We start from the raw sequence: 6,513 nt of genomic DNA, 5'->3' as shown, positions 1-6,513 counted from the left end.
AGCCAATCAAATTCTAATCCCTAAATTTCTACTTTCTAATCCCTAATTTTCTGAATTTTTTTATCCGAATTTCCACTCTCAATTGCTGAATTTCTGATTATTTTGTTCTTTAATCTGAAATTTCGACTCTAAATTTCTGAAATTTTGACTCCAAATTTCTGAAAGTTCTACCAGTTCTCCTCTAAATTTCTGCTATTTTACTCTAAATTCCTATTCTAAATTGCTACTCTATATTGTCAAATTGCTCAATTGCTACTCGTATCTTGCTGAATTTCGGACCTCTACTCTGAACTTCTACTCTAACATTCTGTTATCAACAATGGTGAATGCTAAGTCACAATTGTTCTGTACCCACTGCCATCGATCGGGCCACGATTACGGTGCTTGCTTCCTTGTCCACGGACTGCCCGATTGGTGGCTGGAAAAATACGGGCATAACGGTCGACCCTCCTTGACGTCCATTGATGCTTCTCTGTCGCACGCTCTGCCAGCCACGGGTGCTGCACCTTCTTCGGTTGCGCTTCTGCCGCACGTACAACCAGGTCGAGGTGCCAACCCGCGACCCTGTCCCGCGGGGTCTGTTTCAGTCCCACAGATTCTGCCAGCCCGCAGGTTTATCCCGCGACCACAGGCCGCGGCTTCCAATATTGCTGCTTCTTTGAACGCCTATTCACCTACCGCTGCTTCCTCTATCTTGCCGATGACCTCTATTTCCACCACTACTCCTAGTTTGGGTGGTGTATTTGCTCTTTCTACAGATTCTATTAATGATGCTTGTTTATCATCGTCGTGGATTATTGACACCGGTGCATCCCATCATGTTACCGGCAATGAGAGATTTCTCCAAGATGCTCACTTCATTACTTCTTGTCCCGTTGGTCTTCCCGATGGTGCTAAGGCCATGGCTACTAAGGAGGGTTGTGTTGTTTTGACAGATGACATTACTCTTCAACATGTTCTATTTGTTCCGCAATTGAATTGCAATTTGATTTCGGTGTCTAAGTTGATTGATGACTCTAATTGCTTTGTCCGATTCACTAATTCTCTTTGTGCTATACAGGATCAATCATCGGGGAGCTTAATTGGAGGCGGTGAACGGATAGATGGACTATATTATTTCCGGCGTCTCCCAAAAGTGTGTGCTCTCACGGGTCCGGACATTTCTACATTCGAGTTGTGGCATCGTCGTTTGGGGCATCCGTCGGAGAAAATTGTCAAATTGCTTCCTTCTATTCGAGGTAGTTCTGCTCCTAAGTGTTTACATAAAGCATGTGAAATTTGTCCTCTAGCAAAACAAACCCAAGCCAGTTTTCCTGATAGTGATAGTCGTGCTAGTCGTATTCTTGAAATGATACATTGTGATTTGTGGGGACCATATAACACAGCTTCTACTTGTGGTGCTCATTATTTCTTGACGATTGTTGATGATTTTTCACGTGGTGTTTGGGTTTATTTATTGAATAACAAAACCGAAGTTTATTCTTCTTTTTGCTCTTTCTTTGCTATGGTTAAGTGTCAATTTGATGTCAATGTTAAGTGTGTGCGGAGTGACAATGGCACTGAATTTAAACCCATGATCCCATATTTTACTGAAAATGGCATTCTTTTCCAAACCTCTTGTGTTGGCACACCTCAACAAAATGGTCGGGTAGAGCGTAAACACCAACATATATTGAATGTGAGTCGTGCTTTGATGTTTCAAGGTAATTTGCCGATTACCTTTTGGGGTGAGTGTGTCCTTGGGGCGGTTTATTTGATTAATCGTACTCCTTCTACTTTGCTAGCCAATAAAACCCCATATGAAATTCTCTTTGACAAAGAACCCGATTTTGATGCTTTGAGGGTGTTTGGGTGTCTTTGTTTTGCTCATAATCAAAAAGCCAAGAATGATAAGTTTGCCCCTCGTAGTCGGAAATGTGTGTTTGTGGGTTACCCTCATGGGAAGAAAGGTTGGAAATTATATGATTTTGAAACCGGTGATATTTTTGTTTCGCGTGATGTCAAGTTTCATGAGAATGTTTTTCCATATATGCCTAATAAGGACTCGAGTGATACTAATGTGGGGTGTGATACTAATGTGGGGTGTGATGGAGTGTCACCGTCAAATATTGGGGTTGATAGTGATTTTTTAGATGATTTGGAGTACGTGTTGGAGGTTGGTGAGGACTCTCTCATGCCCGAATTTGCTGCTGCCCCAGTCCACGGCTCTTCCCCTGTTCACGGCACTCCTGTGGCTGCTGCCACTGACCACATCAACCGTGTGGTGTCTCCTGCCCAGCCTGCTGCTCAAGGCAGCCTTGATCGCAGCCCTGCCGCGACAGGCAGTGCTGACCGCAGCTCCTCCGCGGTGCAGACTGCTGCTGCCACTTCTACAGGTTCGGACACCCTTGACATGGCTGCTCCGGACCCCTCTTCTTCCTCTACACTTGTGTTGGACCGTGCTCAACGTCCAAGGCAAGCCCCGGGGTGGCACCGGGATTATGTGGCACACACTATCTCTCTATCTAGTCCATCTATCTCTCATTGTTCATCGCCTACTCCATGCTCCTCAGGTACTCCCTATCCTTTAGCACATTTTGTGAATTGTGATAAATTTTCTGTGCAACACCGTGTGTTTATTGCAGCTGTTGATACAGTGATTGAGCCTCATAATTTCAAGGAGGCAATGCAACATGAGGGGTGGAAAGAGGCAATGCAAAAAGAAATTGATGCATTGGAAAATAATGGAACATGGGCAATGGAAAAATTACCTCCGGGCAAGAAAGCTCTTGGGTGCAGATGGGTTTACAAAGTCAAGCTTAATTCTGATCGCACACTCGAGAGATTGAAGGCCCGTCTCGTTATCTTTGGTAATCATCAGGTTGAGGGTATTGATTACAACGAGACTTTTTCTCCCGTTGCTAAAATGGTCACTGTTCGGGCTTTTCTTGCTGTCGCTGCTGCAAAGAATTGGGAATTGCATCAGATGGATGTCCACAATGCATTTTTACATGGTGATCTTGATGAGGAAGTTTATATGAAGCTTCCCCCTGGGTTTTATGGTTCTCAATCTGGCTTGGTGTGTCGTCTTCTGAAGTCGTTGTATGGTCTTCGACAAGCACCTCGTTGTTGGTACTCTAAATTGGCCGCCTCTCTGAAAAGGTACGGATTTGTGCAATCGTACTCTGACTATTCTCTTTTTACTCTGCAATCTGGGTCTATTCAACTTAGTGTTCTGGTATATGTTGATGATTTGATAATTTCTGGTAATGATTCTTCTGCGATTTCAACATTCAAATCATACTTGAGTGACTGTTTTCATATGAAAGATTTGGGTGTTTTGAAGTATTTTCTTGGTGTTGAGGTTGCTCGTAGTCCGGAAGGCATATTCTTATGCCAACGGAAATATACGCTTGACATCATTGCAGAGTCTGATTTGCTAGGTGCTCGTCCGGCAGGTACTCCTATTGAGCAAAATCATACTCTGGCGAAATCAGAGTCCTCTTTCTTTTCTGATCCAGAGCAGTATCGACGGCTTGTGGGTCGTCTGATTTATTTGTCCTTTACTAAACCAGATTTGGCATACGCGGTGCATATTTTATCTCAATTTATGCAACACCCGCGGCAGGACCATTGGGAAGCGGCCCTTCGAACAGTGCGATACTTGAAGGGATGTCCGGGTCAGGGTATTCTTTTGCGTTCAGATTGTGATTTACATATTACCGGTTGGTGTGATTCAGATTGGGCAGGTTGTCCCTTGTCACGCCGTTCTATCTCTGGTTGGTTGGTGTTTCTTGGTGCTTCTCCTATATCTTGGAAGACTAAGAAACAGGACACTGTGGCCAAGTCTTCTTCAGAGGCCGAATTCCGCTCAATGTCTAAGACTACTGATGAGTTGAAATGGTTGAAGGCTCTTCTTCTGAGTTTGGGTGTCTCGCATCCCCGTGCTATGAGTTTGTTTTGTGATAATCAATCTGCGTTGTATATTGCGAAGAATCCGGTTTTCCATGAGCGTACAAAGCACATTGAGGTGGATTGTTATTATCTTCGTGATGCGATTCAGGATGGTATAATTAGTCCGTCGTATGTGAAGACAACGAATCAATTAGCGGATATATTCACTAAGGCTTTGAGTAAAAGTCAATTCATGTATTTACTTGGCAAGTTGGGCATTTGTGATTTGCATGCTCCAACTTGAGGGGGGGTGTTAGGGCCTATTATGTGTATAGTGTATAGTTATCGGGCCTATCTCATGAGCCCTATTATATTTTGTATATATACCCTTGCTATACTCTAATGAAAACTACGGAAAATATTTCGTGACAATTGGTGATAGATTGCGGGGCTGAACTAGACTTTGGTGGTGATTGATTGCGGGGCTGTGGATGGGCTGGTGATTGATTGCGAGGCATGCAGCGGGCTGGTGATTGCCGGGTGTGGGATGCGGCAAGCTGGTGGTTGTTGTAGACTTGTAGCGGTGCAGTGGTTGGAGCAGTGAGAGGACAACTGGTGGCTGGTGTGATTTTCGATGGTTGGAGGTGGTTAATCTGCTTGTAGATGGTGCAGCGGTGAGTTTGTTGCTGGATCGGTTGCGCCGTTGCGGTTGGCTAGTAGTCTGGTTTAGAGTTGATGATGGTGGCTTGGTGCGGTGAAAAGGCATGGGCATAAAGGGATTTTCATATTTTATGATTATGTATTTATATGTATTAAAAAAAGTATGTAATATAAATACAATTTTAATACATTTTGGATACTAAAAATAATTCAAAATTAAAATCAAAATACAAAATACAAAATATGGGCCAATCAGATTTCGCCACGTCATTATATTGTGGTGTCCTTTTTGAAGAATGACATTGTAGAATTTTTACGACTCTCAACCTTGGAGCAACTATGATGAGACATGAAAACGTATTTTAACACGCTTCAATAACGGAGTGCTTCATGTATTTTCAAAAGAATACCCTGTGAAACCCGCAGATATGGATCGCTGTCTTAGAGTACTAGAATAAGGCACTTATATGATGGAAAACATGCATGGATTTGATGCATTGTGAGTGGAAAATCATCCGGGAAAAGGGAATAACAACAGCTATTATCTTGGAATAACATCTTGAGATTTATGTTATGTACTCGACATACATGCATGCATCATCACCCTTTTAAGGTTGCCAGAATGTGTAACAATATATCCCTTGAGTCCTTGACATCCTTCTGTATTCGACAACACTTTAAATGGTCGAGCATCAAGCGTTAGAAAATAGAAACTACTCGTAGCATTTATTTATGTGATAATCGGACCTCAAACTCGTAGCATTTAAGGTATTATCACACATATAGAAACTACCCGTAGCATTTATATATGTAGTAATCGGACGTCAAACCCGGCCCTAAACAATGGTTGTTTAGTGTCTGAATAAGGTATTAGAAAAGATGTTGGGTGAATTTTTAGTGTTTGAGGCTTAATTTGCAATAATAATAATAATAATAATAATAATAATAATAATAATAAGGCATCCGATATTGACATGGAGTGTCAAAATGTTGTAGAAACTAGAAAATTCATGGACATTTACTCCCTTCGCCCCATATTAATTGTACAAGTCAATGCACTAGTCTGACCTGAATATATTTATAATAAAATTTTAGTTAGCAATTATATTTTTTTAAAAAAAAAGTAATATAATGAAACTTTATGTAATTACTTATTTAACAAAATATTTCATGATACAATTTGTTTTAATACGTTATTATAACATTGAGGTTAAAGTTAGTAAAAGGATAGTGCAAAAAAAAAAAAAAAAAAAAGTCAAACATGTCAATTATTAATGGACGAAGCATCATCCTAGACAACATGATCATAAAAGATAAGCTTGATATCTATCCTAATTATTAAGATCAATTTAACGAGATCATCAAGGTAAAGAGATACAACTTTAACTATGTCTAATCTTTCACTTAAGAATTATTATTAAGTAAAAGATTAGACAATTATAAGGACTAGGGCAGCTAACGCGCATCATAGCTAGCCATATGTTGAAGGTTTTTTTAGTTTTGCTTTTAAATCACAAAATTAGTTAAATTAACAATAAGAGAAATTTTTCCTAAAAAAAAACAATAAGAGAAAATATGTAATCAACGATATTAAGGTGGTATAAATGTTCAAGACAACTAACATTTATGAAAGCACAAAAGTACATAAATATTTTAGAGGGTATAGTTGTCTAAACACTATTCATTAAAATAACATCTACATATTAATGAGGGTATGTATGTAAATACACATTTTGAAGAGTATAATTGGCATTACACTATTCATAAGAGTATGTTTCTACTTTTTATAAGGTAGGGATTTCAATCATTTAGTTTTCATAAAATAAGGATTTCAATCATTAACTTTTCATATAATTATAAGGATATAAATCATGAAATTAATGCCGTAAGCTAGTAACTTGGGGCATCACCGGGCCTAAAATCTAGTGTTAATCAAAACTTGTTCTTAAAGCAAACAAACAAGTACGAATGCCAGGCGAA

Source organism: Chenopodium album, chromosome 23, assembly GCF_948465745.1.
Source record: "Chenopodium album chromosome 23, dcCheAlbu1.1, whole genome shotgun sequence".
In the NCBI taxonomy this organism is placed as follows: domain Eukaryota; kingdom Viridiplantae; phylum Streptophyta; class Magnoliopsida; order Caryophyllales; family Amaranthaceae; genus Chenopodium; species Chenopodium album.
Note: the sequence above shows the minus strand (reverse complement) of the source record.